Below are 12,993 nucleotides of genomic sequence, written 5' to 3'. Positions count from 1 at the left end.
CTTATCTTCATAGAAAATGAAAATGCAGGGCTGGGGCTGTAGCTCATTAGTAGAGTGCCCGCCTCACAAGTGTGAGGCACTGGGTTCGATCCTCAACACCACATAAAAATAAATAAAGATATTGTGTCCAACTACAACTAAAAATATATTTTAAAAAAGAAAAGAAAATATGTTTTTTAAAAAATTAAGAAAATGATAATGCAAAATTATTGTCATATGTAGAAGGGTTCAATGACTAAGCAGCTAAAAATGGGGAAAATATGATGTTGATATTCAATAGATGATGAGAATGTTGCTGTTTTTCTGAATTTCATGTTTGTGATATTTGTCAGTCTTTCAACATTAGCATATGGTAGAATTTCTTATTCTTAAATGAACATGCCCTTTTTTGGTTGGTACTGAGGATTGAACCCAGGGGTGCTTAACCACTGAGCCACATCCCCAGCCCTTTCTTGTATTTTATTTGGAGACAGGATCTCACTGAGTTGCTGAGGCGGGCTTTAAACTCATGATCCTCCTGCCTCCGCCTCCCAAGCCTCTGGGATTACAGGTGTGTGCCACCATGCCCGGCCAAACATGCTCTTTTATTCTTAATTTTGTATTTTTTTTAAAACAGGGCTATATAATTTTTAAGTTCTAGGCCCCACAGAACCTGCATCTGCTGGCTGTCTGGGCATCTGTGTGGGGAGAGCATCTGAGCTTAGGCTAATCTCCTCTCTGTCAGCTCAGGGGTCCCTGCCAGAACGTGTTCAGGTACAGTGGGGTACAGCCCACGGTGGAGTTCACTCCTCTTGGCCTTAAGGGTCCTTGAACACTTATTCACTGGGCGTGAAATGAGCAGTGGCTGCTTTATTTTCTGTAATTCAATTTAATTTCTGACCTCAAGCTTCCCTTTCTCACAGCTGGTAGAAAATTAACCTCCTTCCTGGGATCCCGGTTTTGAATACCCTCCGGGTCCCTGGGATTTTGTCAAGTGTGACGATGCTAAAGCATGGGGACGGAGTTCTGGCCTGTTGCTGTCAGCTGCAACTACTATTTCCTGCTTTGGGAGGCCTCTGGGGCCCCACCACACTGGGTCAAAAGACCTTTTTGGGTTTCTCCCTGTGCTCCCATCTCCCCAGACAAACCAGGGGCTAGGATGCAGGATCTGCTTCCCTTTTCACTTGGGACCCAGAGACGTTTTTCTCTGCTCATGTCCCCCCCCCCCCCAATCTCAAATCTCAAATCTCCATCCCAGCAGGATTTCCTTCTTGAGTTTGTCCCAAGGCTTTTTGTTAAGACTTTTGGTTTATACCTGGGATCTTCCATGATCCTTGAGAATTAGTCTTTTGGGGGAAAAGTTCAGGAAGATGGTCAGGCTACTTCAGGTTTCTTCTGCTCTGTTGCTCCTCAGTGACAAAGAGTGAGCAGACTGAGAGTGAACAGGGACAAAAGGAAAAGGAATTCCTGGGAAAAACACAGCCACATAAATGAATACTCCAGAATATAGCTGAAAGCGTACAGACATTTATTGTGAATATTTTTCTTAGGTCCTGTCCTTTGAAAACTTTTCATAGTATTTCCCTTAATCTGCCAGACAGCTGTGCAAGTTGAGTTTTATTTTATTTTTAATATTTTTTTAGTTGTAGATAGACACAATATCTTTATTTATCTATTTTTATGTGGTGCTGAGTTCGAACCCAGGGCCTCATGCATGCAAGGCAAGTGATATACTACTGAGCAACGACCCCAGTGTCACAAGTTGAGTTTTAGGGGCTGGAGACAGCCCTTGTCTATTGATGATGAGACTGAGGTCCTCTAAGACTCAGTAACTTGTACAAGTGGTTGTGAATGCAACCTAGATGATCCTCATATGGCTGTGGCCTGGAGTTGATGAGGTTGTGGGGCCCGGCACCTGGGATGTAGGGCAACTCTGGTGTCAGAGAAAGATAGAGCTGGGATTGTAGCTGAACCAGCCCTGACAGTCGGTAACATGTAACCCCAGGCACATCACTTAAAATATCTGGGCCTCAATTTCTGCATCAGTAAATTAGCAATGTAGAACTAGAATCTCTAGCCCAAGTTTCCTCACAGGAAAATGAGTAATTGCCGCAGTCTGGCTGGGCACAAAATCACGAGCCACTCAAGCAGGAACAAACTTTATTTTTTGAAACTGCCGCCAATGTCCAGTACGCGCCCGGGAAGATTTTCGATCCACCCACGCGGCCTCCTCCCGGACCCGCAGAGAGCGCCCCTCCCCTGGAACTCCCTCCTACTGTACTTCCCCAACCAATGGGAACTCTCCAGGAGTCCCGTAGCTGGCCTAGGTGAACAGCAGGAGTCCAATATCCATATGAATGCAAATCTTAACATAATCATATCATCTCAATGGCTAGCTGGCGTCACCTTTCGACCAAAAATGCCATGCATCGTATACTTGGCTCTTAGCAAGTAATGCAGACCTTAATGGCTTTGAATACTCTTTCTAGTCCAGAGGGTCTGTGGTTTCAAACCATCTTTTAAATTCCAATCACAAAGCAGTTCTCTTCACAATCACAGTGGGTGGGAGACCATGCTTAAGAGAAGACGCCTAGAATCCCCCAAGATTTAGCAAGTCTGCATCCAGGGCCCTGAGGGTAGGACCCATCAAGCTACATTTTAGGCAACCTGGGATGTATCTTGTTCTACTGAAGGGCTTGAAGAAAGATAAGATTTTGATAAAGAGAGAGAAAAAAACAAAAACAAAAACAAGAGCATTCTATCCATAACTGTTAAGGGAGAAAGCCCAGAGATTAGTGTTCTTGGGGCGGTGACTAGACTGGCTTGACTCAGGAGAAAGGCTGCTATGATTTAGGTGTGGTTTGTTTCTCAAAGTTTTGTGTGTGGGAGCCTTGGTCCTCAGTGTGGAGAGAGACCTTTGAGAGTGGGGGCCCAGTGGGAGGTCCTGAGGTCCTCTGAAGGCCTGCCCTTGGAAGGGATTGCAAGACCCTAGCCTCTCTGACTTAGGTTTGATGATAGGATCACTCCCACCCACCAGGGGGAGACAGCCCCTTGTTGTTGGACTTTCAGCCTCTGACACTGAGCTAATAAAAACGTTTTTCTCTATAAAAAGTTAGTCGGACTCAGGAATTTCATTGTAGTAACAAAAAATGGGCTAATGCAAATACCATTGCTGCCCCCAACCCACAGGGCAGCTGAACTTAAGGTCGCTCATGTGAAATTTCCAGGGACACCAAATAAAACACAGACACACTTTACCTTAAAACAAGCTTCAGGAGGGCTTCTCTGCTCTCGGCCCCAGGCTCCCCAAATGGGAGAGCAAGAGAAAGTCATGAGGGGCTGGAGAGAGAGAGAGAGCGAGCACATTTGGAAGTGGGCTTTTATTGGGGGAAACCTTGTTCTTCCCAAAAGTGCCAGAAAGGGCAGGGTTACAAGAGACAGGTGAGTGTAATTCAACCCCAGGAGTGACACCTACATCTGAAGACAGGCCTTCGACTTCCTGAGCTGGGACAATGCCCAAGTCACCAGCCCAAGTCACCACGAAATGTAGTGATCAGTCAGAACCTCTTGCTTCAGGACTGGAAGGCGTTGGTCATTCAGGGTGGCTCCCCACAGACCATGTCAGTCAGTTGCTGAAGATTAATTTGGGAAAACCAGTGGGCCAAGTCCTGCGAGAGAACACTTTTCTAGTGATAGGAGTGCGCATGTCCATTAGATAAACATACACTTGCCTTGGCAATGACCAAGAGGCAATAACACATCTAAGACATTAATGAAAGAATTAAATTAATAATAAAAGATTAAGTGAATGGTGTTTATTCCTGCTAGCCTCCCACTGACCTAGATTCAGCCCTGGGCAGAAATCTCTTACTGCACTTGGCTGACTGGTCTATGTTGGGATAGCATGGCCCATTGAGAGACTCAACCTGGGAGAGGGGGTGCTTAGAGGAAATGAAGCGCTCAACATGAAAGCAACAGAGATTGGTCTTGCAACACTTCCTAACAATTCTGTCAAGGTCAGACAGAAGTAGTGCATTAGAGATAATAAGATGCTCGAGGCAGCCCAGGGGCAGCAAAGTGGCTCCACTCTGTGGCCCCTCAGGGGATGGGTCTTGGGGGAGAGGGACAAGCAGAAAGTCCCCCTCGGATAAATCCACTACAGGTTGCATGGTGTGTGGGGGGGGGAGTGCAGCAGCATCTGGAGGGGAGCATCCGGGTTTGCTTATTCGTTTTGCAGTGCTAGAGATGAAATCTGTGGACTCACACAGGCTAGGCAAGTGCTCGACCACTGTGCTATACCCCAGCACTTTTTATTTTTAAATAGAACCGTACAAGTTATATAGAGCCGTGAATAATAAATGAAGGATAACCTGGGGAACTGAAGATTGGAGATGTGGTCATGTTCAGTTGCCCAGGCTGGCCTCAAACTTGCAATACTCTGGCCTCAGCCTCCAGAGTGGTTTGGATTACAGGTGTGCGCCACTGTGAAAAATACCATCCAGGTGTTTTGATGGTGCTGTTTTCTTAGGTAGCCTGAGGAAACCAGCAGAAGGGGTGGAAAGGTGGAAGGCTGTCCTGGGACAGAGCAGCTGACTCATTTGGTGACTAAGAAGTACTAAGGCAAAGCCTTTCCATCTTGCTGCTTATGTTAAAGGACAACTTGTGCTGCAGTAGCAGGGCAGGCAAAATTCCAGGGGACCCCTTGTTTTACTATCAAATGAATATTCAATTGATTCCCCTTATTATCCTACCCAAACTCCCCTCTTCCTTTTTTACAGAGGAATGTACTAGCAAAACCTTAACTGCTCCAAGCTTCTGTGATAACTTAAACAACTAATGAAACAATGAATATTCAGCAAAGAATCAAAAAATGTAAGCAGATTATTTTAATTAAACCCCCCAGGGCTCTTTCTGGGTCCCCCCACATACAACTACTTACCATATGCAAAGTAGTACTCTGTTCCTCATCCTTAATAAACAGGTTATGCAAATCATTGAGCTCCCAGGGCTTGCTAACCACCTACACTTTCCCAGCTGTCCCTGGGAGAGGGAGCCATTGGTGCTGGGCGCTACCATCCAAAGCTCTGACCAAACAGACCTCAGTCACTTACACAGAACAGTCAGAAATTGTAACTGCCTGGATCTCACCTTATCTTCCCTTTTTTGTTGTTGCTGTTCGCATTTCTCTGATGCTTCGACCATAATTGATATTTGTTATGTGACCACATCCCCAATCTTCAGTTCCCCAGGTTATACTTCATTTATTATACATGGCCCTCTCTAACTTGTATGGTGTTATATATCCTTCGAGGTTTCCTTGGCAAATGCAATTACATTGCCACTCATACAAGGTGTTACAATTCATATATCAGTGAAAAAATACTCTTGATATGTTCTGAAACAAAGTCCTATAAGCAGGTGCAGCCGGTGGAATAGTGCCCCCTCTCTGCAGGTCCACCTGGAATCTCAGAAGGTGGCCTTATTTGGAAACAGGGTCTTTGCAGGTATAGTTAGTTAAGATGAAGGTCATACTGCATTGGGCAGGCACCAAATCTGATGACTGGTGCCTTATAAGAAGAGAAGAGGACACACAAAGATACACACAGAAGGGAGAAGGCCATGGGATGGTCAGAGGTGGACGTGATGAAGCTACAAACCAAGGAACCCAAGGATTGCCAGAGCAATCTGAAGTTGGAAGAGGCAAGAAGGGTGTGCTCACCAGAGCCTTCAGAGGGAGCTTGATTTTAGATTTCCAGCCTCCAGAATGGTCAGAAAATAAATTTCTGTTGTTTTATGTCACTCAGTTGGTGGCAAGTTGTTGTGGCAGACTTATGAAAATTACACAGGATCTTCCTTAGAGTGTCTTCCACTTCGCTCATTTGCTCATTCAGACATCTATCTGCTCATCGGTCATTTTTGTGTGCCTATGTTGGGACCTGGAGAACACATGGGTCCTAGATGTAGTTTCTGTCCACAGTCTCCTTACCTGACACACATTAGATCATGGTTGGCTTTGCGGCCTCTGGGCCCTGTTCTTGGTTTAGCTATCTGCTATTGCTGTCTTGGATGTCTTCACAAGTTTTCAACAAGTGACTCTCATTTATTTTGCACTGGCCCCATGAATTATGTAGTTGGGCTTCACTAGACTAATTACACAATGGCTGATGGTGTAAAGGAGGCAGGGAGGGGAACCCATATCTGAGGGGTGCTTCACTAAGTCAGTGAGGTAGGGTGCATTCCTTAAAGGAGGAATTTGTAGACAAGATTCACTTGCCAGATGGCCATTTGGCTGAGGGTGTGTCACATGCGTAATAAGCATGGTGTGCAGAGGGTACAGGTGATGGGAGAACTAAGTGGACTTTGGCATTGCTAGCACCCAACATGCCACTGTGTGTGTGGGGGTGCTCAGGAAGTTACAGGTATGGGTCAGATCCCAGAAGGCTGCAGGGCACTGCAGGAGGCTTTGGGCTTAGTCCAGATGGTGATAGAGGACCATAGAAGATATTGATCACAGGTGACAACATCAGATCCCCCAACTCTGTTCCTCCAAGATTCCGGATGAGTCACTTTGTGCTCTAAAACCCAGACCACACAGACTTGCATTCCAGGAATGGATTCAGAAGGAATAAGGACAAACTGATCTTCTCTTACATGTCAGGATTTGCTAGGCTGAAATTGGATTGTGCAGGAGGACTTTCTAGGGAAGCACCCTGGGCTTTGCCTCAGAGGGGTCCAGAGCAGTCACCTTCAGAATAAGATCAGGAGACCCAGGAGACTTCAGGACCATTAGACCTCATGGAAGAATGAATAAGGGTTGTGCAAAGGTGTCCAGCTCCTAATTCCCATCACCTGTGAATATGTTACTTTACATAGCAAAAAGGGACTTTTCAGGTGTGATTAAGTATGAAGTGGTAATCCTGGGTTATCAGGTGCGCCCAGCGTAATCACAGGGTTCTTCCAGGAGGAAGGCAGGAGAATCAAATCAAATAGTAGGAGAGATGAACACAGAAGCAAGAGGTTGGAATGAAGTTAGGAGGGTACCACCTTCTTTTCCCATCTAGAAGCTGGGAAAGGCAAATCAATAGTCTCTGAAGCCCCCAGAAGGAGCACTGCCCTAAAATCATCTTGATTTCAGCCTTTTGACCTCCGGAACCCATAGAGAACAAATTTGTGTTGTTTTCTGCTTCCAAATTTGTGGAAATTTGTTACAACTATAATAGGAAACTAAGACATTCCGCAAATATTTTCAATCATTCTTTTTACAGTTCTATTCTTTTTTATGCTTATAATGTGCATGATTTAATAGCGCAATATTGTGTGTATATATGGCTTAAAAATAGTGACTATCAGTCTTAATGATAGATGTGTGCAGGTTCAAAAAAAATGAGACTCCTGGGATAAAAATATGAGTAACGGAAGTCAAGCTATAACTTAATGACTTCATATAATTATTTTTAGTATAACTATATATTAATTATAATTAATAGAATTCTAATGTGACTTCATATACTCAATGCTCAGCTGTCATTTTTGTGTGCCTGTGAGAACACATTATTGCATAACTAGCAGCTGGCAATTTTTAGCATACATTTGGTGGTTTCCTGAAAATAGTTTAGAAAATTAAATATTAAAATAAAAAAAAAGAAAATTCTCTTAGTCTGTTCCTTGGCTAACAGGCTGTAGGGCCTTTGCCTGGACCTGTGATCCTATGATACTTTCATTACACACCAGTGTTGGTCCACAGAAGACTAGTTCCATTAACAATTTTTTTTTAATTTACACCTAAGAATATTATAGTTACTTAAAAATATTGTTGATTCCAAATTTATTTAATCAGGCTTTAGCAAATAGGGCCAAGGATTAGTTTTCTTTTTTTCTGGGATATATGCTGGCAAAATCTATTGAAAACTGTGAAAATAGTTATACACACAGAAATTATCCTATGGCTTCATACTCATTTTTGACTTTTAAGAAGCCAGACAGTGTTTATCGTCCAGATCAGCAATGAAAGACAGTAATAATAGCTGGAATAAATACATTCTAACGTTTAGTATACAAAAGCCACTATTATAATTACTGTGTATCTGAACTCATTTAAGGGCACTACAACCCTGTAAGGAGACACCACACTTACCCTGTGTTCACAGATGAAGAAGTGAGGGTTCAGGAAAATGAGTGGACTTGCCCAAGATCACACGGCTGGGATGGGACAGATTGGAATTTGTACCCTGGTATCAGCCTTGGGGCTCAGTTCTCACCAGCAGCACTTTGTTGCAGAGCAGATTAATAAGAGAAGCAGATGACGGTGGGAACTCCTTTAGGAGAGTTCCCTTATCTGAGGTTTCACTATCTGCAGATCAATCACAATCAGAAAATTTGCGGTCTTCCTCTTTAAAGGGAGATAGACCACAGTCACATAACTTTTATAATAGTAAATTATCATAATTGTTCCATTTTACTATGATATTTTTGTTAATCTCTTAACTATTAAAATTTTAATTTAGAAATTGAAATTTTTCATTGATATATATGTATAGGAAAAAACATAGTATATTTAGGGTTCAGTACTATCCAGTTTCAGGCATCTGCTGGGGGTCTTGAAACATGTCCCTCAGGGTAAAGAGAGCACTAATGCATTTAGGTTTCAGATAAAATCTCAAAGCGTGTCTGGGTTAGAGAGTAGCCCTATTTGTGGCCTTGACGTTCAATAAAACACACACACACTCTCCCAAACATTTAGATGAGAAGCAAATACAGATGAACAGCCTGTCCATCTGAATAGCCTATGGGCAGTGGGGTAATTAATTAAGACTCTTATCTTTCAAACTGGTTCTTTTATAGCTTGTTTTGACTCTCAATTTCCTCTGCACAGACTAATAAAACCAGTCTTATGATGCTATTGCTTAATGAAAAAAGATTGTTAGTTTTCATACTTATCATTATTAGCTATCATTTTTTATTGAAAGTACACAGTGAACTCCAACAGTAACATTTTTGTTAAATAAATACACTTAAAAACTGGCCTTGGGAAATACAGAAATAAAAAGAAGTGAATAGACAGTTTCTATTAAGTTATTTTTTGCATCATTTTCCTGGATTCAGGGAGAAGCCTGCAAAGATTATAATGACCCTGGGAAGGAAGAGTCAGAAAAATGCACAGAACCTTGGGAAGTCAGCCTTATTTTTCATGCCAATAAGACCTGAGAGTGGTCATCTAAGTGGGTGAAATTCCTGACCAGGTTCTTGTGCTGACTGCTTTACAAAGATGGCCACGGGCACTAGATAATAATCAGTAAACTTTCTAACGCATGTCTGGTCTGTTCTTCTTCCTGTTGCATATCCTTCAATGACTGCAGCTATTTATAGGATAAGTTGAAGTTTCTTGGCATTGTGCTTGAGGTTTTTTTTTTTTTTTTTCTGCTGTGGGCCTTCTCCATCTCTTACCCAATATCTGGCCCCTCTCCTGGGCACCCTGTGCTCCGTGGTGGAGAACGACCCCTGCAGTGTGCGTGCCCTCTTCTGCCTCCACACTGCGCACCTGCTGCCGCTGTGTCCAGGCAGAACATGCAGCTTCGGCTTTGCCACCTTTTCTAGCTCCAGTGCCAGCATCTCCTCTCAGATGTCATCCCAGCTGCCTCCTCCTCTCCCTGGTTCAACCTCAGCTCAAGTGGAGTTGTGACCTTGCTCCTCAAGGACCATGGCATGGCTGATCTTAACTAGCTCTAGGGCTTACCCGACTTCTAGGATTTGTTCAGGGGGCTGTCTTCCTCATTGGATGGATCAGCTGTAGGGCCCCGTCTCCTCATTCTTTCCCTCTGGATCTCCTGTCCCTAGAAGATAGGGACAATCAAAACCTGCTGCTTTGTCAGTTCTTCTCAGCTTCTAAGCTCTGAAAGTATGAATTTTGCATTTAAGTACAGCATTGAAGAACCAGGGACCTCAGATATTGGTACTATATGACATGGATGATTCAGAGATTTCAAAGTTAATTCTGTCTACACTTGAGAATTATAAGCTCACTTAAGTGTTTGACTCTTGCATAAGATAGAACTCCATTGTAGTTATTTTATACTTGTTACATATACTTTACAGAAATTTTCATTAGGAAACCTTGCTATTTTATAAAGCAAATAAACTTCAGCCTATGAAGCGTGTGTGTATGTGTGTGTGTGTGTGTGTGTGTGTGTGTGTGTGTAACAACTGATTGCTATACATTAGATTTGTTTTGACAAGAAATCTGTTGTGGTTAAGAAGTAGAACTGGGGATTATATCTGTTATTAGGGTTGCCAGAGGAAGGAACAAACCAGAATATTTTTTGCGATGATTTGATTGACAGAACCATTTGTTTAGTTAAACCATGGTGGCATCCATTTATCACATTCATGATTCCTCTTAAATGATTCCAACTGCACTGAAGTGAATGAATGGGTCTTGTGTTTTCGTACCATCCACCCAAGCCAAAATTTTGTAGAGCAACAGGCTCAGGAGGAAGATGCTCCCATTTCAGCTACTGGGTAGGACATCATGCTGAGGTCAACCAGGACTGCAGTGACCGAAGCTGCTGAAAACCATTTCTGTTTTCACCACTACCACTCTTTTCCCTGGAATGGTTCATAATTTAGAAAAGTCAGGGATCGTGTTGGTGGATCTTAAGGTAAAGCCTAGGCAGTCCTTGGTGAGCTTTTTATATGCCTTTGCAATTTATTGCTTGACTTGCTACGCATCTTCACATTTATGATCCTTCCTTCCTTTCTGCTCTTCATCTTATTGCTAAACTTCCTATTTATTACCACCAAAGCAGAATTTCTCTAGGATGATCCTTGAATCCCTAGCAAAGGGATCATTTGTGATTCATGTTAACGATGCAGGTTTCAGGCCCCACCTCCAGCCCTCTGAAACAGAAACTTTGGGGTGAAGGTGACTTTCCCCCATGATCATTTAACCAAATAGGTATTTTCTCTTTCTTCCTCATAGCAAGATGTCTGTGGGTAGGTAAACTAGAGGGGTAGGCAGTTTTATGATGCCATCAGAGATCAAAGATCCTTCTGGCTTTCTCATATAGTTTTATCTTCATGCTGCCTAAATGGCTGCTCCTTCTTAGAGCATTGAACTTTATTCCAGGGAAGGAGAGAGGAAAAGAGATGGTAATGGAGAAATTCAAAAGGCCCATGGCACTGAATCTTCCTCCTTTAAATATGCTTCCTCAGAAGTTCCACTCAGTGAATTTCACTCATGTGGAATTAGCTGGGGGTAGATTATTGACCAGCAATGGCTACAAGAGTCTGGGGAGGTAAGGTTTTTATTGGATCACATTGCCATCCAAATTTAATGGTACTAAACTAAGGAGAAATTAGGGAAGAATTGATTTTGAGTAGGTGCCACACACACTTTTTTTAAAAACCATTCTTTGAAATAAGTATAAAAACAATTTTGTTTTTAATAGTACTTAAATTATATTATAATGCTGTGAATTACCCTTGAGTGCTTTAAGAATGATTTTACATCTTTCAATGTGACTTTATTAGCTTTTGAAAGTCAAAATATTTTTGAAGAGTTATATATCCAATTTAATAATAATTATCAGTGGCTAGATTTATTCTGTGCATACTATACACATGTATTGAAATATCACAATAAAGTCCACTATTACGCATAGTTAGTACATGTTATAAAATTAAAATAAAGTGATAAAGTTTAATAGGTTTTGCTTAATATATGGATTAAAAATCTATCACATAGAGACAGTTATTCTGAATCATAATCTTATCACTGATTGCTATTATGAAAGTCAATTATACTTTGATGTAAAATATTCTGAATCCATGTCTGACAAAAAATTATAGGGGATTAATATTTTCTTTTTTTTTTTAAAGAGAGAATTTTAATATTTATTTTTTAGTTTTTGGTGGACACAACATCTTTGTTTGTATGTGGTGCTGAGAATCGAACCCGGGCCGCACGCATGCCAGGCGAGCGCGCTACCGCTTGAGCCACATCCCCAGCCCCCAGGGATTAATATTTTCAACTGTGTCTCCATGCAAAAATTTTTTTCCTGATTCTTTTCTGCAGCAAGGCTGACCCACTTCTTAAATTTTAAGAAAGTTTCTAGAACTGTGAGTTTCTTATTTGAGGGCTGAAATAAAATTTATATATCATCCAATGTCATCCTCAGTGTGTGTGCATACAAATGTACATATACTCAAGACTATCATTTTAAAAAGAGGGGAAGGTATAAAGGAATTATAAAATTACTTTTTACAATTTTCCTTTTTTAAAATTCATGGATATGAATTTTAAAAATAATTCATTATTGAATTAGAAACAAAATACTTTGGGATAAATCTAAAGAAGATGTGTGAGACTTCTACACTGAAAACTATAAAACATTACTGAGAAGTTAAAAGAAGACCTAGATAAACAATTAAGAATTCTAAGGTACAATATTGTTATAATGTTCAGCTCTCTCCAAATTGTTCTTTAAATTCTATGCAATCTCAGCCAAAATTCCATTGGCCCTTTTGGTAGTAGAAATTGACAGGTTCATTCTAAACTTTTTGTTAAATTATTTATTTATTCTAATTTGTTAAACATGATGGCAGAATGCAATTCATTTCATAGTACACATATAGAGCACAATTAATTTTAAGTCACTGATTGTACACAAAGTATTTTCACACCATTTGTGTCTTCATTCATGTACTTAGGGTAATGATGTCTAACTCATTCCACCATCATTCCTACCCCTTTATCACCTCCCTTATTCTCCCTCCCCTTTGCCCTATCTAAAGTTCCTCCATTCCTCCCGTGCTCCCCCACCCATCCCCATTATGAATCAGCATCCTCATATTAGAGAAAAGATTTAGCCTTTGCTTTTTGGGGGGATTGGTTTACTTCACTTAGCATTATATTCTCCAGTTCTATCCATTTACCTGTAAACACCATGATTTTATTCTCCTGTAATGCTGAGTAATATTTCATTGTGTGTGTGTGTGTGTGTCTGTGTGTGTGTATCT

This window comes from Marmota monax, unplaced genomic scaffold, assembly GCF_021218885.2.
Source record: "Marmota monax isolate L192 unplaced genomic scaffold, Marmota_monax_Labrador192_F-V1.1 WCK01_AAM20220418_F8-fsc00003, whole genome shotgun sequence".
NCBI lineage: Eukaryota > Metazoa > Chordata > Mammalia > Rodentia > Sciuridae > Marmota > Marmota monax.
The sequence above is the reverse complement of the archived record's forward strand: the minus strand, read 5'-3'. Positions refer to the sequence as shown.